This window comes from Staurois parvus, unplaced genomic scaffold, assembly GCF_062004578.1.
Source record: "Staurois parvus isolate SC_StPar_1 unplaced genomic scaffold, SC_StPar_1.0 ptg000198l, whole genome shotgun sequence".
NCBI classification, from domain to species: domain Eukaryota; kingdom Metazoa; phylum Chordata; class Amphibia; order Anura; family Ranidae; genus Staurois; species Staurois parvus.
In genome coordinates, this window is record NW_028317994.1 from 3,764,682 (window position 1) to 3,788,200 (window position 23,519).

At 40.9% G+C, this 23,519-nt stretch overlaps 1 protein-coding gene across 10 annotated transcripts in view; it reads right to left on the reverse strand.

Moving 5' to 3' along the window:
• LINGO2 (leucine rich repeat and Ig domain containing 2) overlaps positions 1-23,519 on the reverse strand; it is a 2,046,252-nt gene that overhangs the window by 1,089,769 nt on the left and 932,964 nt on the right. For all 10 annotated transcript variants that reach the window (XM_089678067.1, XM_089678065.1, XM_089678066.1 and 7 more), the window contains one exon: positions 5,015-5,069. The gene's annotated coding sequence lies outside the window, so the exon portion shown is untranslated. The remainder of the gene's footprint in view (positions 1-5,014; positions 5,070-23,519) is intronic.

Here is a 23,519-nt window from a genome sequence, read left to right on the forward strand (position 1 = left end):
TCCACATGCATTTCTAGGAGTTCTAGCAGTGAATCTGGGTAGTAATAGTGTGATAAAAATGTGATTACAGAATTCTTATTGTACCCTCTATAAAAAAAAAAACTGTTACTGTTAGGAACCTATCTGTAATGGCTTCACCGAGATGGATCAGTTGCTGGGCTTGTGGTGAGCTTTGATTACTGTGTGCTCCTATTGTGGCTTCATTTTTCTTGTGTTGTTGCTCTTGTCTGGCTGTCTAATGCTCTATTTGTTTTTTCTTTCTGGGTCCTACTATCTGCTTGTTGCTGCTTCTCAAATTGATTTCTCTCTTGTTGTCCCTTCTTGTGTTCACCCCACTCCATGCTTTTTTACGAACCAGTGTGAGCATAACTGTCCTATTTATCTATTTACGTGGGATTTTCACATTAAAGGTTTTAAACAGGCAGATTTCCTGACAGGTCTATATTCTGGGCACTAAGTCCATATTTTAGTGAACTAGTTTAGCTTTTATATTGCTGTCCCTAGGTTGTGTTTCCATACAATCATGTTATATTCTCATTTCTTTATCTTTTTCCCCCCTTGTTTTTCTCTTGTAATACTGTCCTCAGTGTTCTAGATTACAATAATATTGTCGATTTCTGTTTCAATATTCTTGGTTCTGTTTTTATAGCTTACCTGACTTCTGGTCCCTTTTTTCTTTGACTATAGATCCTGTTGCCTTTCTATGCCTGTTTTTTCTCTACCTGCTCGATCCTACCACTGACCTATTGGACTTCCTAATATAACCTTTACTTACTTGTTCCAAATGCTCTAATACTTTGCCTGCCATGACCTAGGCCATCTTCCTGACTTTGTTTTCCACACAGTTTTGATGCTTGCTTGGCTTTGGTAACTACTGGCAACAACCTTTGTCTATTCACCTTAAATACTGTACATTTCCTAGCTCACCTCTCCGGGGAATTTCCCAAATAAGCCAGAGATCACATTTCTGGCTGAGTAGTAGTGTGTGCAGCTTCTTTAAAAAGGGGGCTACTATAGGTAAAGCACAATGTAGTGATGCTGATTTAATAGGGATTGTACTTTTAGTTTTTTGGCCTAGTGTGGGAAGGATATGGACTTCTTTTAAGTAGCAGTTGCATTTTTATTTGCATTTATCAATAAGATAAAAGGTGTCTATAATCTGCCAAGTTTTTGAAAGTGATGCATTTAACATTTCTTGGCATGGGTAGTATTTCACCTTCCCATCCATGCAGATTTTGCAACTTTGTGGACTATCTTCATAACATTTCTGAGCAAGTGTGCTCCAATTTCAACCTTTTCTGTGGATTAAATAATCCCATGAAATTAACTAATATTTAGTTTAGACATAGCAAAGTAACAAGTTCCCATGACAATAATTACTGTTTTCATGCCCCCTGTCTGAGTGGCCAGTGATCAGACCTAAGTGCTGTCAAGTATTGACAGGGAATTGTGTTGCCAAAGTTTGTATTTAAAACTTGAAACCTTAGCAGACGTTTTTCAAGCTGCACCAGTACACTGGGATGATAGAGAAATGTGGGGAAGTTAAGTATGGACTTCCTGTGCAGTCTATTATCAGGTAAGCTCATTGCTTTGTCTAAGGTATCTATGTAATGTAGGTATATTGATGGTCCATTTTAAGTGTACTGATGTTATGTCCTTCTGATTTACAGTATTTATCTGTAATGGAACTGAAGAGTACAGTATATAGAGCATCAGGTTGCTTAACTTGCTTTTTGCAAAAATGAAATCTGCAAAATGTTATAATCAGAATCTACTAATCAGATTCCGCTTTACTGTAGTTGGTCCATTTATGATTAGATTTTTTTACCATTCTCTCTTTTTCTTGCAACCCTACAGTATCTGCATGTGTTTCTTTTATGCATGTATAGTTCTAGGCCATGGCATATGCAGCACTGGCCATAAGTCTCCAGCCAACTGCCCTAGGTCTGCAGTTAATAACGCTAAGGAAGGATCAGAGTGCTAGCTGCTTATATCTACAGCACTTTAACTGCAAAGACATGGGCTGTCATACTGTTTAAAAGACATGCATCATAGTTGTGTTCTGTTCAGCCTTAATTGTTTGGCAGTAAATTAACTAAAACATTAATGGTCTTTCTACCTAGAGGTGAACAACACACAAGGTGTTGGAGTAAGGTATGGGGCACTAGTAGAAATTAAATATAGAGATGGACAAGTCCTGTTTACTGCGGAGGCACACATTTCCACTCTCAGTAGGCTACTCAATAGTGTTCTAGGTCTTTTGGGATTACATCTAGCGATGTCCTTGATTTTATGTTATTTTTATTTTATTTTATTTTTATTGTTTAGGAGGATGTATTGCAAGCTAATTTATTTGAAATATTTTTATAATGCAGCTATTTGTTGTCAAACATAGCAATACTAAGTCTAGAGTGTTGACTTTGCAACCAGCAAACAAAAATATAACATTGTAGGAATATAAAACAATTACAGAATCACTCATTTATACACAAAATGAATATTTTATCCTCCAAATATCTATTAGGTAATTCAAATTCCATAAAAACAAATTCATCAGATGGCAAATTCAGTATTGCATCTGGGCATTCTTTTAAATTAAACATATTCCCAGTATTTTATTTTTAATTAGCAATGACTGCAATAAAATTAGAATGTTTTACTTCTTTTTTTCAAGCAACTCCAGCCTGACATTTTTGTACAGATGGTAAAAATTAAATTAGAAAAAAAAGTCAACATCTGTAAAACTTTGAAAGCAAATCCGTGTTCTATAAATTGTGAGATGCGTGTATTTTACGGTGTGCCATAATTAACACTTACTGTGAATCTCATGTTTTAGAGAACTTTTTCAAATATCAATATGCATGCAAATTGTAATTTTCAGCTCATGAACTCATGTTTTTACTAATCCCTCAGTACAATACATTTTGGCTTTTACCAAGTCTAATTTCTCTTGAGACAGTGCCTTCAAGCCAAATCATAATTCTTACAAGAACATTTAATTTCATTAATTGAAGTGATTAAAATATACCAAAGACTGCACACATTACATAAATAGGTGGTGGCAGTTCTCATAATAAAACCAAGCACACTGTGTTTAATCTTTCTATACATAATTATAAACTTTTTGTGTACTTTGAGGTTTTTCCAAAATGTAAAGTACTTTTGGGAGCCAGTGATGACATTAACAGCAGTTATATGGTATGAGGGGCTTTCAAGTCAAACTGGGACTTTTACGTTTATATAATAAAAGAACAAATTTCAAGGAGCGGAAACTGCATTTAATCTTTTACATACTCCCCTGCTCTGTTTATACACTTATTCTAGCATTTAACTAATGCTTGGTAAGCTTCAGCATAGAAAGATTTGTCAGTATGCCTGAACCATCCTAGGACAGCCTGTTTCATTTTGTCATCAGTGCTGAAATTCGTCACTTGTGCAGTTTCAAGACAGGTTATGCACTATGCATCGATTATCCAGAATCACACATTCCATGAGTTGAATGTCCACAGGAATGACTACTGTGGGCTGGGAACTACCACGGTTGGGATCATCACTGAAAGACGTATGGCCATCTTTGAAATCCTTACACCAATCTTACTATGGCTGAATGTCTCATCACAGTGCTGTGCTTGAAGTGTTCTGTAGATATCCATGAGTTTTACGCCTTCATTCACAAGAAAGTCATCACCATGTGCTGTTCCATGCATGCACTAACACTGTTGCCTTTCATCTTGATTAACGGTCTCTGGTTCTCAACATGTGCACCACCTATCAGTAATAGGACACACTTGCCACTTACTACTTCTTGTAGTACCACCACGCTAGCATCCCTTTTTTATACCTGTAAAGTTATAAGTCCTGGTTTGACTTGAGTGCCCCTCGTATTTTTGGTCTTTCTGGTATTCATGTAAAAACACCAGTAACAATTAAAAAAAAATCACCTGGAAGCAGTCACCTTAGACAAATCCTTTGCACATCCAACACACACATACACTCCTCACTTTTATGTACAGTGCAAGCCACACATTGGATATGACAACAGACAGATTTTTACTGAATGTTTAAATCCAGCAAAAACATTTTTTTAAATTTACATAAAATGGAGAAGGGTTAGATTTTCTGTCAGTTTCTTTTATTGCTGTCTTTGTCTTATAAGATTTTTGTCACTTCCTGCCCCACTATAAGTGATTATAATGTGAAGAAATAAGAGAAAAATGTAGACAGTAGACAGCAATAGACTACTTTTTAGTATGGGTGTGCTAATCTGACTCTTTAGATTCATGAAGTTTATTTTATCTGCCAGTAAACCCTTCAAAATTTTTGAGTAGAAGTTTATGATTCAGCAACTTCATTGCTCCTGGGTATTTGCTACAAACCCATGACAGCCACAAACCTGAACCTCATGCCTACATGTTAGGACAGTGGAGAAAGGCAAGTACATCTCTCATCTTAAAACTGTTGACTGAGTCTTGTTAGTGAGATTCTCTTCACTTACTATTTCAGGAACTGTGGTAACCAGAACAGGAAGTGAGGAGAAATCTTCCCAACAGGAACAAAAACAATAGAAAAAACAGAGATTCTAACCATTTCCACACTTCATCCAAAACGTAAAAATTAATTGTAACAAACACAATTTTACTTTGGAAGGCAATGGAGAAAAGACAGTAATACTAAACTAGGCTGAATTTTTATTGCAGCGTGGTCAAATGTACATTATTCAAATATTAAATAAGGGTGTTAAGATATGTTATACCTTAACATATATATTCATGAATCATTCAAACCATAGAGCTAACAGAAGCTTGACAACAATACATTCCCGTCCTTTTAAGATTCAGTCAGGGTGTGTGATGCAGATATAAATACTGTTGTGGACGTTTTTTTGGACTTGGTTAAGTGATCATTTTACAATTTAAAATGTGAAAAATATATGGAATTTTGGGTTTATGGTCATAATTACTATATATTGTTGAGCAAAAATGGTGCAATGCATTCTTTAGAAAAAAGTGAGTACCTGGATTTGTGATTCTGCTGATTTCCAAGCTTCTACTTTGTCACCATTTTCCAACCTGTTAAAACAGTAACATAAATAAACAGATTAACAAATAAACAGTGCACATGGCTAACTATAGATTGTCTAAGCTTTTTAAATGATTGCATGCTTAGTATACATGCAAATTTAAAAAAAAAAGTTTATTAATGATTCTCAAAATAAAGTCACTTTTTTTACCTTCAGTTACTTCAAGTTACACCCTGAAAATACAACTGAACTGTCACTTACACATTTGTGCTTATCCCTGAAACCTATGAAAATATGTCAACATGATGGGTTATCTTTATTGAAGACAAGATCTGTCTCCACCAGTGAGGCCAACTTTTAAAGCAATAGAAAGGCCTTACTCCTGAATGCGCATGCGAGACCGGCGGTGATGGACATGTCTCCCTGAGGCTCCCCCGGCACCGCAGGGAAGACAGCTGTCCCGGCCCGCGATCCCAGCTCATACCACGGTGCAATCAGCCTCAGCTGCACTGTGAATCCCCCTGCCACACACTACCAACTACCATGGTCAGGAGGACGTCAAAGCATCAAGCCCCGCCGCCGGGGAAGCCGATCAAGTAGGCCCTGGCTCGAGCCTACACCAAGATAGCCGCCGCACCACAACACAGCAGAAAGCCTGCACCAGCAGTAGCGTCCCATTATGCAGCCCTGCGTGAGGGGCAGCCGAGCCATCCCTGCACGTCCGAGGGTGAGTCAGATGCGGACACAGAGACCCCCATGCATGCCTCCACACCTGACCTCACGACCCCTGACTTGCTGGCCCGCTTTGAAAAGATGCTACATAGGGCCCTGAAGCAGACGTCGGATCGCATTACTGACAGGCTGTCCAGCGAGATCTGCGAGCTAGGACAACGCACTGCTGACTTGGAGCAAAGGGTGGATGAACTTGACACCTCACATCAAACGCTCGGAGAAGAACTTGACCTTTTGCGTGACGAAAATTCAATGCTGCAGTCGCGCTTGGAGGACTTTGAGAACCGGGCCAGGCGTTCCAATATACGAATTTGTGGCCTCCCCGAGTCGGTCATAGATGTCCAATCCATGGTTACCGCGTTGTTACAGGAACTCACTCCCGCTATACCCATCGAGCGGTTGGAGATGGATAGGGTTCATCGACGGACCACCACGTGACATCATTGCTAAATTGCATTTTTTTTGTATAAAAGAGCAACTTCTGCAAGCAGCCCAAAACGCTGACTCCCTCACGTTCCAGGGCCATACCTACCAGCTCTTCCAAGATCTCTGTCCCAGCACCATTGCCAAACGGAAGGCCATGAAACCACATCTTCTGGAACTTCAACAGCTGAGTATACCCTACAAATGGTGCTGTCCCTTCGCAGTGCGTTTCCGATATCAGGCTCGTGACCACATCTGCAAGTCCATAGATGAACTTCAAGAAACATTGCAGAGTCTTCAACTACATCTTCCTACGACTCCATCAGAAACCTCCAGGCGAAGATCCGCTTCATGTTCTCTCCAGAAGACACATCCGCCACATATCTCCAATGGTCAACTCAACGCCCACAAACGTGGGCGCTTCTCCTCGCCCGCTCCGTCTCTGCAGGACTCTATGGATTGAATCCCGTTATCCATCACCCGCTCTCAAACCTACATCCATCATAGTGAACTCTTGCCACCTCCGGATTTGACACCTGCTGTGTCTACTCATCTCCCTCCACACCTGACGACAGACGCCACGAACTTGTATCCTTCCTTAAGCCCCCAGAGCTCAAACTACTAGCCTATTGCCTCTTTAACCCCCCATTTTCCTTACCGGTTTAAGGTTCACAGTGCCTTACATCCTACTTATTGGTACTATTTTGTCTGAAACTGTCTTGTTATGCTTATGCCAATACCTTGCTTGTATGGGGTTGCTGGGTCCGGCAGCACAGAAGTCTTTGGTCCTGTATTCCTGCTGGCCTTTTTTTTTTTTGTTGGATAACCGTAGCTGCTTGACCCTGGGAACTCCTGAACCTTTTCTTATGTTTTAATTTTTATGCCTTAATCTTGACGTCTCTATCTCCTCCAGGATCGCACCATTGCACTATGTTATGTGCTGTCTTCCCTGCGGCCCGCGTACCTGTGCACTCGCTCCTAGCCCCTCTGGTGTTGCGTTTTTGACACCACTCGGGCTATACCTGCTCCCCGGTCCACCCGTCTCAGGGTGCACCTGGGGACCACATTTAGGTCTAACTTGGGCCCCTTACCTCCATCCTATGTTTCCTTCCCTCAGCCTATTCCCCCTCCCCCCTCCCCTCTGCGACTCCGCGTCTTCGCCACCTACCTGCTCACATTCAACGGCCTCATATCTTGTGCTCCTAATTTTCTCTTCTTTGGTACCACTCTATAATCTAACTCGAGGCTTGTTCTTACCATGGGTTCCCTAAACATTCTCACCCTGAATGTTCAGGGTCTTAATATCACACAGAAGCGTAATAAAGCTTTTCGCTCATTTGCCTCGCACAAGTTCCATGTAGTTTGTCTCCAGGAGACGCACTTTACTCCCGCTTCCATTCCCAAATTCTTTGGGCCTCGCTACCCACAGGTCTACGCAGCCTCTGCAGATGTCAAGGGTAGGGGGGTCCTCATAGTTTTTCATCGAACGACGCCTTTTAAATTGTCCACTGAGATTAAAGATCCTGAAGGTCGTTATCTCATCCTTATTGGACTACTATTGGACTTTGAGGTCACCATCGCCACATATTATGCCCCAAACCAGGGTCCCTTGCCATTTCTCTCCCAACTACTATCAGTCATTGACTTCCACAAACGAGGCACCTTAATAATTTGCGGGGACTCAAATTGCACGATATACCCCTTCCTGGACAAATCTCCTCAATCCCCCCCTCCGCTCACATCTAAACATTCCCTCCAATCCGCCTTGCAACAATATACTTTGATAGACACATGGAGGGAACTTAACCCGGTGATACACCAATATACCTTTTATTCCCACCCCCATAAAACATTCTCTAGAATTGATCATATCTTCATGACTGCTAGTTCCTCCCCTCGAGTGCTGAGCTCTGACATCCTCCCAATCCCTTGGTCGGACCATTGCGCGGTATTTACATCTATTGCTTCTTTAGCACCTTCCCCCCCGGACCCCTCTTGGACCATTAATGAGAGCCTTCTATCCAACCCGTCGCTTTGTGCTGAAATAGAAACAGCGCTTAAAGAATACCTGTCCTTCAACCAAAACTCAGTGACCTCCCCTCTCCTTCTTTGGGAAGCCCACAAACCCGCACTTCGCGGACTGTGCATCAGTAAAACGTCCTTCCTAAACAGGGAGAGGAGACAAAAGCGCCTGCTTCTTGAACAAACTTATGATCAATCACACCGAGCCTTTCAAACCACCCCCTCCGCTGCCAATCACAAGAGCTTAGAGCAAGCCAGACTGGCCCTCGATCTCCTCCTCACGGACCAAGCCGAGCTTTCCCTCTGTAGGTCTTGACACAAATTTTATACAAAAGCCAACAAACCTGGCACCTTCCTAGCTCTTTCCCTCCATAGGCTAGACCAGATCAGTAAACCTATTCACCTGCGTACCTCGTCCGGTCATCTTATCAGTAACCCAGAACGGATTCTGCACACCTTCCATAAGCATCTTTCGCGTCTATATTCTGCTTCTACACCCTTCAACTCCTTTCAGGCCGACGCCCTTTTTGCCTCCCTCCCGTTCCCAAAATTCTCTGAAAACCACTTAAATGCGCTGGAGCGACCTACCACCACAGCTGAAACCCTAAACGCTATCAAACTCCTAAAGCCACGTAAGCGTCCAGGCCCTGACGGTTTCTGTGCCACATATTACAAAAAGTTTGCTTACCTCCTCATACCTATCCTCACAAACGCGTTCAATGCAATCCTGACTGGTCATGCCTTTAACTCAGATTCATTACAGGCTACCATCTCGATGATCCCCAAACCGAATACGGATGACACGCAGTGGTCCAATTTCAGGCTAATTTCTCTTCTTAACATAGACATCAAACTATTAGCCAAAATCTTATCGACTCGACTTAACACGTGTATTGGATCCCTAATCCACAATGACCAGGTTGGCTTTATACCGACTCGACAGGCTGGTGACAACGAGCAACCCTTCTTGCTCACAAAGCTAAGTCCCGTAAGATTCCTGCCTGTTTTCTGTCTCTGGACATTCGCAAGGCCCTCGATACAGTCTCATGGCCATATTTGCAGTATATTCTGCACCGCTGGGGATTCGGTCCCCATTTCTTAACATGGATATTCTCTCTCTATCAAGAACCTTCGGGCAGAATCAAATACTTAGGGCATCGGTCTGCCCGGTTTCCAATTTCACGAGGCACTAGGCAGGGCTGCCCTCTATCCCCCCTACTTTTCGCATTAGCTGTAGACCCACTGGCACTTCTGATAAGGGCCAATCCGGATGTCCGTGGTATTGAGATTGGGGGCACCTGTCATAAACTATGTTTATTCGCGGAATGACGTGTTACTCTTTCTCACCTCCTCCTTGATCTCTACTCCTACTCTTCTCCGTTTACTCAAAGGGATTGGCTCTCTTTCAGGCCTCCTTATAAACCCCAGAAGTCACTGTCGCTCAATATTTTACTATCCCCTGATGATCTGACCCAACTAAAACAGATCCTCCAGCTCTCGTGGTCACAAGGATCCATCCCCTTCTTAGGCTTAAAACTTACCCCGAATGTTTCCGATCTTAATGCCGCCAACTACATTCCAATTTTAGCTCAACTTACTGCACTCATGTCCAAATGGTCCTCCCTCCCACTGGCATGGCTCGGCCATAGTATAGTAATAGTATTTGTGAAAATGTCCATCCTCCCCAAAATCTTATACCACTTTAGAGTCCATCCAATTTCAGTGCCCGCTCATTATCTGCGCACCTTGCAGCACCGCATTTTCTCTTATGTCTGGGGTAAGATCTGCCCACGTGTCCCTCGCTCCACCTTCTTTCTTCCCAAGTCTAATGGCCGTCTTGGTCTTCCAGATGTCAGCAAATATTACCAGGCAGCCCATATAGCTCAACTGCCGAAATACCATGCTACCTATGAAACTACGCAATGGGTTATCCTGGAATCGATTGAATGTGATCCCCTATCCATAGCTAATCTACTCTGGTTAAGACCTATAGATCGCCGCCTGGTTACTAACCCCATCACCTTACATTTTTTACATCTTTGGGATAAGTTGAAATCTCGTTATCTTCTACAATCACCGCATAATCATCTCCTCTCCTATATCCGAAACCCAGCCTTTCCTCCGGCTTGGCCCTCATCGCACTCCTTTAACCGCTGGCTTGCTGCGGATCTCACCCAAGCCCATCACTTCATGCTTAGGAATAAATTTCGGTCCTTTCCCTCACTACGTGAAACTCATGCACTTCTGCCTTCAGAAATATTCCATTACCTGCAATTGAAACACTTCTACGCCCCCTACGCAACGGTCGCTAATCTAACACCAGCCATGTCCTCCTTTGAACGAACTTGTAATAAAGACCCCCACAGATGTGGCCTCATATCGTACCTGTACTCTCTTCTCACAACCCCGACCGCAGCTTCCCTACCTTCTTACACGCGGAAATGGGATTTGGACCTGGGCCACCGGATTGACCCCTCGGATTGGGACCGCATTTGGTCTACCACCAAGGAGTCGTCGCAGAATATTGTGGCTTTGGAGACCAACTACAAGGTCTTAACTCGTTGGTACTTAGTACCAGCGAGAATAGCTAAGTATACCCCTAACTATTCTTCAGCATGCTTCAGAGGTTGCGTAGACCCGGGCACTTTCTTCCATACATGGTGGGAGTGCCCAGCCGTCAGAATCTTCTGGATGGAAGTATTCAAAATACTCTCCTTATTAAGTGCGAAAAACCTCCAACCTATCCCGCTAACAGCGTTACTTAACCTGCGACTGCCCAACGTTACGAAGCTACAATTTAAGCTTCTCTTACAGGTTACCACAGCTGCCAAACAGGTCATTGCCAAATCAAGGAAATCTACGTCTCTTAACATTACTGCGGTTCGAAACAAGGTAACCCAGGCGATGATCCACGCTAAAGTAGAAGCCAAAATCTTGAATATTATCCCTAAATTTAGGATGATTTGGAACCCATGGGTAGAACATTTTCTACTGTCTAAATATGATGAATCTCTTCTCACCCCGTAACCAGCACTTCCAGTTATATTGGTACCCTCCCCTTCTACTCTTAAAGCTCCTTTTTTTTTCTTTTTCCTCTTCACTCGCGGAGTCACACACCTCTCTCCTGTCTTCTTCCTCCCACACATTCCCCACCTACTATTGCCCATCAGTTCTTACCTGTTACCGTTTTGAGGTTTACTGTTAATACTGTATTCCCAAGATAATTCACTGTATGAGTTTTGTATATTGTATACTTTATTTGTTCTATCTATGTAACCCCTCCCTGTGAACAAAATAAAAAAATATGAACAAGAATGGCCTTACTCCTGTCAAAAAAATGTAAAACACAGCACAGCACTGTGCTTTTGCAAATGTGCCTTCCACTTTGCATACTTTTGGACTCTGAAGTAAGTGAAGTGTCAGTAAAGTTATTGAATTGGGGAAAAAGCTAGGAGAGAAGACAGCCTTATCACATGACCTGTCAAAGTGATGTGAGCAGCTTCTCCTCCAGTTATGCTATCTCTTATAAATCAACCCTTACACGTACTTTTTGCGAGCAAGTAAAGGGTTTTTTTGACACTAGTGATAACTTTTTGGAGTTTCAGGCTCATAAGGCATCTTACAGGAATGAATTGGTCACAGCAGACATTACTATTGGAAACAAGACCAATAGTACGGTAAAGATTACCTATCACACTGGCATTTGCTCAGAAGCTGTGTGTCATATAGAAGTGTACATACAGTATATCTCATAGTGAAAATTTAGTTTTACTTGAAGTATGTCATTTACATTGTCCTATATTGAAAAAATATTGTGTTTTTATCTTTCTTTAAAATAATGTAGTACTGCCATTAAGGATTTATCCATACATTCACCAGCATGTTCTTTACACACCATGTCTGCCACAGGAGGACTAGGAATTTTTGGCCTAGGAATAAAACACAACCGCCTGTCTTTTCATGATAAAGACAGTTTTCTGGTGGCTAAAGAAAGTGTGTTACACAAAATGAGTTGTGGTTTAGTAGTACCATAGTGATTGGGGGAAATGGTGAAAAAGGGGGGGGGGGCATTGTCTTTTCACATTCATGGGCTTCAAGGGATTGTAAGGGATTAATTGTAAACAACTATGCACTTTATGAGCTGAACAAGATAACTTCAGCTTGTTAAAATTACTCGGACTAAATAAACACTAAATAAAATACCAGAGGTGTATTTCACAAAACTAATACACCAGGATATACTGTAGATATATTTTTTAAAGTGACAGTTATTTTCAGCTGAGTTGAATGATATTTGAAAATTACAGCCACATGTCTAAAGTACTTATTCTTATCCTCGTGTTACATCTTTGTGACTTGAGCTTCATGTATTTATCACAAATTATCATTAGAATTCAGTTTCCTGCAAACATTCACAGTTTTGTATTCTCCCTGCATTTAATTCCTTTCTAGCTCCCTGTATGTGGTCACATGATATCTGAGAGCTGCAAGGGAAGGTGATTCTGGAAGATTCTACAGTACTAGGTTTATTTTCAGGGCTACCAGCTTAATATACAGTATAATATTTACACTGATCAAGTGCCTTCTTTCACCCCAGCCCAGCCATCCTTTTTGCTTTACCCAGTTGTACAAGTCTTAAACCTACTTTTTGCAGCAATTTTATAGCACACTTATGCATCATGCAGTCTCCTCATACAGAGTATATTTATGTTCATGTAGGCAGTTATCACTGAGGGATGAGAACAAATTTGAATGATTTCAGAAAATTACTTTTCTGATAACAATGTATGAGGAAAGTTGATAACAAGCTAAGCAACACAATGGTCACATGGTATAGGGAAGCACAAAATACAACCCATATGCGCAAAGCAGTTACTCATAGCAACCAACCAGTGAGAATTAATTTTACCAATGGAATAATCAGTGAATTCTTATTGGTTTCATTGGTTTACATTTGGCATAATATCATTTTTTTTTACTTGTTTGTAGGGTAGGCAGTAGGTACCTCTTCCATGTTTCCCTTCTCGCTGGATGCCAAATGTGGGTTACATAGGAGGCCTACCCCGGGGTGGGTTCTTCTGGGCTACACTAGGTACCTGTAATCACTGTAAATATACATGGGTTACCTTTGCTCTGTGCTGTTTTCATCATGCCTCTGGACAATGCCAAGACTTGTATTGAGCAATACTCAACCCTTAAGGCGAGCCTCTATTCATAGAGATGAATGTACACCATGTACACTTATACAATGTTCCACTGTAGCTTACAATTAGGCATGTCAAAAACTGACCACAGCCACCTGTCCAGCAATTTTTTACACTACCTACCCAGGTAGCAACATAGAACCCCACTGTGCACATAAAACAGGCTCTATCGTGCACTTGCAATGCAGTTCCGCTCTGGTTGCTAAGGGAAACAGAATGTGAAGTAGAGAATTCCGACAACTACTCCAACAACTCCACCTATAACAAGTACATTGTAAGGGAATTCCTGTGAGACGGCTGGCTAATAGAAATGTGCATGCGCACAGCAATCTCTGCAGAATGGTGACCAGACTTGCGCACAGAAATGCGAAATCGTGCACAGGCACACACATAAACACAGTGAATATTGGCACCAGATGGAATATTTAAAGGATGCTTCTGCCTGTGCTTAATGCTGACTGGTCTTCAGCTCTTAGCCTGTGTCCTGCTGTATTCTTGTATGATCCCCTTGTTGCTGACCTGGCTTGTTCCTGACCTGACTTCGGATTCCACTCCTGCCTTGTTGCTAGTTCCTGTTCCCGGCTCTGTATCTGACTTCGGCTTGCTCATAATTTGATACTCACCCCTTGATGACCTTGGCTATTCCTGTGACCTTGCTCCTGTCTCCGATCCTATTTTCCTGTCCTGCTCGAGTGCCCACCTGGCTGTCTACTATACCAGCTCCACACACCATAAACTGTTCCTGCTTCAAGACAGCTGGGAGATCTGACACGTCACTTATCCTGAACCTGTTGTGCAAGCGGAGTGCCCTTTTAACCCAGGTGGGATTCTGAAACTTCTCTACCATTCCTGAACCAATGGTTCGCCAGTCTCTTCAGGACTCCAACTGCAAGCTCTTCAGGCAACACCTGCTGGTACTCTTGTTCCCCTGGTCCCTCGGCACCCTCTGTTCCACTTCCAGCGGGGTCAGGGCTAGTGACACAATCAGGTACATGACATACATGCTATCAACAGGTTCTTGCTGACTGTATCTTCATTGCCCATGGCAACCACATGTAGTAATGTCTCCTGATGATTCTTCATACCCCATATGCTAGTAAACCAAACTGTAGGCTAAGTGTGGAACTGTGCCAGTTACTTGCAATGCATTCCTTTCAAGGACTTCAGAACAGGCAAAAGATAATGTTTCAACACTTTACTGTATAACGTCATGTACAGTACCAAAGAGTACAAAGCAGACAGGACAGTGCAACAGAACTTCAATTAAACAGTCATTATCCCTAAGTCTCTAGTCCCTACGCCTAATCAGGATGTGTGCTGCCCAGGTGTACCTGCAAAAAAAAAGTCATTGCAAATAAAGGTTCATTAATGGCATTCTTGGGGGAACCTCCTGCTTTTTCCAGGGACTTTCTCTCTCTCCATGGCTCCGGATCACTGTCCCTTTTTACATCCACAGACCCAAAGATCATGCCAAATGAAATAACCTGGTACTAAATTAACCCTAGCCATCTCATCAAGGGCAGCACATAACTAGCTAATTCTAACCCGCTTCCATGTTTGCTTCAGTATGGCCAGGAAAAAGGATTTTTTTTCTCTCTGCTATGAAATCTAATCAATAGTGACAAGTTTTAATTCCCTAATTTTCCTAAATAAGTACATTTTGATTCACCCTATCCACTAAAAATCATACAATTTATGAATCCTAATTGTGTGATTTTCTGCACATACTCAAGTGCATCTGAGAATCAACATTTACCTAGACCAGGGGTAGGCAACCTGCGGCTCTCTAGCTGTTGTGGAACTACATTTCCCATGAGGCATTGCAACATTAGAAAACTGATAGTTACAGCTATGACTTGCAGAGGCATGATGGAACTTGTAGTCCTGCAACAGCTGGAGAGCCGCAGGTTGCCTACCCCTGACCTAGACTAAGCCAGTTTTACGCAGTTAATGGATTGATTTGTTCATTTGTATAATGTGAACATTTCATATATTTAATGCTCAAGGAATACAGCCTAACTGCTGTGTGTCTCTATTTCAATGGCATCTGTTGTCTGTATCTGGTTGTCCCATTGGCTAACAGAAAAATCCTCCTGGTTGCACAACACAGAAAGAGTCTGAAAACACACTAAAAAGCATTGTGGAAAAAAGGTCAGGAATCTACTAATGCACTCTATAAAACTAAAATCCAGGTGAACAGAAAAGCTTTACTAACATGCACAATTTTAAAGTTACCTGTATAGAGTTGATAGTTTACTGATTGTATGTGATGTCTAGAGTTTCTCTTAAATATTATATTAAAATTCTATTTTACAACCAGTTTTTTACAAGTGCAGTGATAAGCATTTTTGCAGGACACCATACGTTAATCAATATGATCAACAAGCAGGAACTGCAGCAGACTGTACTTTTTTTAGAAGCCGGCAACATGCAAAAAACAGTGAGAGAGGTGTCATAGTTCCTAAGACTTTCAAAGTTATGTTGATTTCTAATGCAGAGGTAATGTGCAGAAGGGTGCATGGATGTGGACAGGGCCTTAATTTTCAATCCAATTTATATTATGCATCTCTGAATCAGGGGAGGACTGACAACTCATGGGGCCCCTGGGCAATAGGGGATCATGGGGCCCCTGTGTCCTTGCCCAAACTAAAAAAAGCCTATGAAAAGGTACCAGGGGCATCTCATGGGGCCCCCTACTGACCCCGGGCCCTTTTCAAATGGTCAGTCCGCCCCTGCTCTCAATACATGCAAACATAGGAAAAACTATTTTCCGTGATTTAATGAAAGAAAGAAAAGCAAGCAAGAAATAAAGACAGAAAGAAAGAGGAAGGAAGGAAGGAAGGAAGGAAGGAAGGAAGGTCCAATCCAATCCAGAAAAAAAGACTACCAAGACATAATAACATCCAAAACCATAAATTAAAGTACCACAAAATGTCAACTATACAATTGTGCAAAATTACTGTTTCTTACAATTAATTAATTGCAATATAGTAGTAATGGTTACACCTTCTTGCTTGGTTTACTATCCAGTCAATTGCTTACTGTTGTGTTATCCCCTCTTAGCTTACCAATCAAGTGTATGCAATACTGCAGTGTATAACTAAAAAAAATTTAACATTCTCAAATATTAATAATCATACATTAAAAAAAAACACAATACTCATCAAAATGCAAAGCATCCTTAATCATCAAAAGTTTAATTAAAATCATTAATAATAGTCCTCTTGCCACCATGCAGTTAACTTCCTAATTATAAACACTACATGCTCACCTCCACTAACTGCACCACCTGCTCAGCTTCACAAGTTGATCTACATATAATATACAGTAGGTCCAGATGCCCTTTCCCTTTAAATGGGGTATTTCTCTCCTGCCAAGATTTTACTACAAATGCATCAAGTTGGATTACATTTGTACAGTATATATCATGCTCTCCCAGATGTCATATTCCATCAGCACTCAAAAAGATAAAAACAAGCAATTATTGCTTATACCATTAAAAACAAATTATTTTTATTTAAAAAAATGTCAATCCTGTACACTTACATTATAATGTGCACTTAATACTGGTGCAGAGCTGAGTATAGCACTTAGAAGATAAGATACTACCCCATTAAGGAGCTAAAACATTGACTTCACACAGTATACCAACTGTTTATGTCACTTCTGGGAGTGACATCACTGGCTCCACCTTGATGTGTTTTGTCATAATTACATGACTTCTTCAAAGGACATATGTGGTGTTTATAATTTGGAAGTTAATGGAATAGTGACATGAGTTTTTCACCACTATTCATACAGTTTTGTTTGAAGCTGTTAATGACAGTGGGTAGAGGAGTCTCAACACTATTTGTTTTTACAATAATTGTGGGGTGGTTTGCATTTTGATGAGAATTGTGTTTTTCTTTAATGCATGATTATTCATATTTGAGAAGGTCACATTTTTATTATTTATACTGAACACTGCAATACTGCATACACTTGATTGGTAAGCTATGAGGGGATAACACAACAGTAAGCAATTGACTGGATAGTAAACCTAGAAAGAGGGTGTCACCATTACTACTATATTGCAATTAGTTTATTGCTTGAAAAAGCATTTGTTTGTACAATTGTATAATGGAGTGTTTTCTACATAAGGGTTGTGCTACATTTTTCATTTTATTCAGCGTACATTATTGGCAACTCTGTTTTGAATTCTGGAGCAGTGCAGCATTGTTGCCATACAAGAAGCTGCTATAGGTCAACTTCTTTTGCAGGCTCAACAGGAATATAAGGGCCTTGCAGGTGAACTAAGAGAAAAATTTACGTTCATATGCATTTATGAGTGTTACAACACATTTTTTAATGAGAGGCCACAGTTCACAGTGCACATTATGGACATATTCATAACAACAGTACACAGTTTTAAACAATCCATCCTCTGACAATCTAACAGCTTGAATTGTAAAGTAATTGATTTTCAAAGATCCTCATATATCACAACTAAGGCTCTACCGTTGGGTTTTGGTCACAGTTTAGGAACATCTTTCAGTGTATATGGCTGGCAGATTGCCAATATTCTTTTGCTAAAACTAATTTCTCCACAATGCCTATAGCTACAGAGGTGAATTAAACTTTTTTTAACCAGTTGAGCTCCAGGTACCTTTTAAACCACTTGAAGACTGGGTGGTTACACCCCCTTCTAGTCCAGGCCGTTTTTCAGTTTTCAGTGCTATCAGATTATGAATGTCAATTACTCAACCATGCAACATTGTACTCAAATGCATTATATATATATATATATATATATATATATATATACCCCAAGGTTCTGTCCTCGGGCTCCTTTTCTTCTTCATCTACACCTCCTCCCTTAGGCAACTGATACACTCTCACGGCTTCAACTACCATCTCTATGCCGAAGACACGCAAATCTATCTCTCTACCCCTCGCCTCACCCCTTCAGTGTCCGCCCGAATCACTAGCCTACTGAACAACATATCGGATTGGATGTCACTCCACTTCCTCAAACTAAACCTTTCCAAAACCAAGCTCCTAGTTGTTTTGCCTCCAGTCCGCCCCCCCCCCCCCGACTTCTCCATCACGACCAACAACGACACCATCAGTCCCACCCCGCAAGCCAGAGTACCAGGTGTCATCCTAGACTCCAATTTGTCTTTCCAGCCCTAGGTCCAATCGCTGACAAACTCATGTAGACTAACCCCAGAAACTACTAAGCAACTCATTCACTCCCTTATTATATCACGACTTGACTACTGTAACTCCCTCCTCACCGGCTTACCTCACCACAGGCTATCCGCACTTCAGTCTATGATGAATACTGCGGCCAGACTCATCCACCTTACTAACCACTCCGTATCCGCCACCCCCCTCTGCCAATCCCTCCACTGGCTTCCGATTGCCCAACGGATAAAATTCAAAATGCTAACAATGACATACAAAGCTGTTCATAACACTGCCCCAAACTACATCACCAATCTGATATCAAAATACCACCCAAAACATACCCTCCACTCCTCACAAGACCTCCTACTCTCTAGTTCCCTGGTCTCCTCCTCCCATGCCCATCTCCAGGACTTCTGCAGGGCTTCTCCCATCCTCTGGAATCCCCTACCCCAATCCATCAGACTATCGCCTACTCTCCTCACCTTTAGATGCACCCTGAAAACCCATCTCTTCAGAGAAGCCCACCCCGCCCTCAGCTAATTGCCGATCTCCCCCACTCTTTCTACCACTCTATCCCCCACAGCTATTTCCTCCTGTACCACTATCCCCTCCCTCCTAGATTGTAAGGATCAGGGCCCTCGAACCCCTCGTGTATTGAATTGTATTGTTACTGCACTGTCTCATGTACTGTCTCCCATTGTAATGTACAGAGCTGAGCAAACTGTTGGCGCTATATAAATACTGTATAATAATAATACTATATTGCCAATAGTATTGGGACGCCTGCCTTTACACGCACATGAACTTTAATGGCATTCCAGTTTTAGTCAGTAGGGTTCAATATTGAGTTGGCCCACCCTTTACAGCTATAACAGCTTCAACTTTTCTAGGAAGGATGTCCACAAGGTTTAGGAGTGTGTCTATGGGAATGTTTGTGCGCAGTCATGTTGGAACAGGAAGGGGCCATCCCCAAACTGTTCCCACAAAGTTGGGAACATGAAATTGTCAAAATGTCTTAGTATGCTGATGCCTTAAAAGTTCCCTTCACTGGAACTAAGGGGCCAAGCCCAATCCCTGAAAAACAACCCCACATCATAATCAACCTCCACCAAACTTTACAATGCAGTCAGGTAAGTACAAACCAAGACACATCCATCGGATTGTCAGACAGAAAAGTGTGATTCATCACTCCAGAGAACACATCTCCACTGTTGTAGAGTCCAATGGGGGTGTGCTTTACACCACTGCATCCTATTCTTTGCATTGCACTTGGCGATGTAAGGTTTGAATGCAGCTGCTCGGCCTTGGAAACCCATTCCATGAAGCTTGCTACACACTGATGTGCTAATCTGAAGGCCACATAAAGTTGAAGGTCTTTAGCTATTGACTCTGTAGACAGTTGGCGACTTCTGCGCACTGTGCGCTTCTGACCCTGCTCTTTCTTTTTACGTGGCCTACCACTTCATGGCTGAATTGTTGTTGTTCCCAGTTGCTTCGAGTTTGTTATAATACCACTAACAGTTGACCGTGGCATATTTAGTAGCAAGGAAATTTCAAAGATGGACTTATTGCACAGGTGACAACCTATCACGGTACCATGCTTGAATTCACTGAGCTCCTAAGAGCGACTCCTAAGAGAGCCCCAATAACATCTTTCTTTATGCATATTGATGTACATAATACAAATTTGTTATATTGAATATTGATGAACAAAAAACACGAATATAATGAATTTGTGTTATGTACATCAATATGCATAAAGGAAGGTGTTATTGGGGTTCATTGCACTGGTGGGTTTATGCTACTAATTGTTTTTATGGGAGAACCTTGCTCTCCACATATATTTTAGATTATCCAATAAAAATGTGATAATTTTATATATCCTGTGTTTCTACTTTTAGTTTCTTGGGGGTACGAGGCACCTTTTTTAACTGGATGGTTGCACCCCTTTCAAGTCCAGGCCGTTTTGCAGTTTTCAGTGTTGTCAAATTTTAAATGACAACAATTACTCAGCCATGCAACACTGTACCCAAATGAATTTATATATAAACGTTCAGGTTTTTTTTCCAAAGCTTAGTTGAACAAGCTCTAGTAAATACACCCCATATAGTTTTCTTTTAGTTATATTTGATCACAGCTTGCTTTTTTACTTTTTACTATATAAAGGAAAAAAAGACAAAGTTTGCCTTAGTTTCTTTTTTAAAGCTGCAAAGAAATAATCTTTCTTCTTAAATTTACAGAAAACTCTATTCTACTTCTTTGGTGAAAAAATAATAAACCAATGTATATAATTTAGTCTACGTGAAAGTTATAGAATCTGCAGATTATGGTATATATTTGAAAATGGACCAATCACCATGACTGCCTATCTCATTTCTTGAGGCCTCAAAATGCCAGGACAGTACAAATACCCCCAAAATGACCACTTTTGGAAAATAGATAGTCCAAGGTAATCAGCAAGAGGCATGGTAAGTTTTTTGAAGTTGTAATTTTTTACACAATTTTTTGGAAAATGAAGAAATTAAATAAATGTTTTTTTTCCCTCAAAGTTGTAATTTAAGTTATTTCTCACACACAGCATAGGCATGCTTACAATTACACACATTCTTCTACTCCTGATACAATCACAGCCAAAAGCAGAGAGGTGCCCAAATTCCAAGGAGTACCTTTGGGCTTTCAAGGAGTATACATTACATGTCAAATTTTCTGATTACATATCATATTCCTGTCCCTCAAAAAAACACCCGCAAAATGACACATTTTGAAAATTAAACACATAAAGGTATTTTCTGAAAGGTGTAGTGAGTCTTTTGAAAATGTTATTTTGCTACTCCTCCTTAGTATGAGGATACCACGTTTACAAATCTTTTTCACAGCCTAACCACATACAGAATCTCAAAATCCAAGGAGCACCTCTCATTTCAAGGCCATTGTTTCTAATTTTTAGGGACTCTTTAACCACTTCCATACAGGGCAAGTTTACCCCCTTCCTGCCCGGGCCATTTTTCAGGCTTCAGCGCTCTCACACTTTGAATGAAAATTGCGCAGTCATACAACACTGTACCCAAACTAAAATGTTATCATTTTCTTCACACAACTAAAGCTTTCTTTTGGTGGTATTTAATCAACATTGGGGTTTTTATTTTTTGCTAAATTAACAAAAAAAGACCTAAAATTTTTTAAAAAAACCCACATTTTTCTTTGTTTCTGTTATAAAAGTTTGCAAATAAATAATTGTTCTTCATAAATTTAGGCCAAGATGTATTCTACTACATTTCTTTGGTGGAAATAACCCAAATTAGGATGTATTATTTAGTTTGTAGGAAAGTTATAGAGTTCACAAACTATGGTATATATCTGAAAATTGATCAGTTCTGAAGTACTGAAGGCCAATCTAATCTCTTGAGGTCCAAAAATTTCAGGACAGTACAGATATCCCCCAAATTACCCCTTTCTGCAAAGTAGACAGTCAAACGTATTTCATAAAAGGCATGGCAAGTTTTTTGAAGTTGTAATTTTTTTGTCATAATTTGTCGGAAAATGAAAAAATAAAAAAAATTATTTTCACAATTTTTTTTTACATACTATCACCAGTGTAGTACAGCATCATCATATAACTGGCATGGCGGTGATCAGGGACACCGATTGGTGACAGTACGAAAAAACAAATTGATCATTTTTTAAATGTTTTTATTAGTTTTAATTTTTTTTCTTGTTTTAAGATTTTTTTTTTCATATTTCACTATGACCAAAGTAGTATAATGTTACCATAGTAACATTGTACTACTTTTGGGAAGATATCACTATTTTTTTTTTTTTTTACACAATTTGCTTATAGCAAAGAATTACTTTGCTATAAGCAAGCATTTACCTGAATGACATCGATTTATTCAGGGTTTTCTTTTGTGCTTAGCTGTGATTCGGCCACGGCTAATCACATGACACAGCTGGGCTGTGATTGGCCCAGCTTGTGCATGTGATCGCTTGTGACCATTCACAGCTAGACACACTTGTATACAATGGATGGCATGAAAGGAAGCCATCCATTGTATACATCTGTCATGTGACCTGCTGTGATTGGTCACAGCAGGTCACATGGTACTGGAAACGGGGTCGGTACACAGATCTGTCATCGGCCGTGTCCGAGGTACATGGCCGGTGACAGATCGCACCGCGGAGCAGATCTGCGAGCAGGTGCACTGCGCATGCCTAAAAGGACACCATACGGACGAGCTGCTGCTATAGCCAGATGGCGGCCGGGCGGCAACTGGTTAATGACTGGCATATAACCACTGGATTGGCATAAGGTCAATGGGCTGCCTATATTTAAAAAGGAGTCAAAATCTTTACCAAGTAATTATAGACTTGTTAGTTTAACTTCTATAGTTGGAAAGATACTGGAGAATATTTTAAGCAACAGATAGCATGGATTCATGAAAGACTGCAGTTGTCAAACAAATCTGATTTCTTTTTATGAGGAAGTGAGCAAAACCTTGGACAGAGGGATGGTGGTGGACTTGGTATACTTGGATTTATCAAAAGCGTTTGACACAGTTCCCCACACATGGCTAATGTGTAAGGTAAAGTCTACAGTCTTGGAACAATCCATATGTAAATGGATAGAAAACTGTCTAAAAGATCGTATTCAGAGAGTAGTGGTTAATGATTCATACTCTGAATGGTCTAGGGTTGTCAGTGGTGTACCCCAAGGTTCAGTGTTGGGACCCTTACTTTTTTAATATATTTTAAAATAATATAGGGTCTGGGATAAAAAATACCATTTCAGTCTTTGCAGATGACACCAAGCTGTGCAGTGGATTAACGGCCTTACGTCTCCAACTTACAAGCTGACCTCAATGCACTGTTTAATTGGGCAGCTATGTGGCAAATAAGGTTTAATGTTGATACATGTAAGGTTATGCACTTGGGGACTAAGAATATGCATGCAT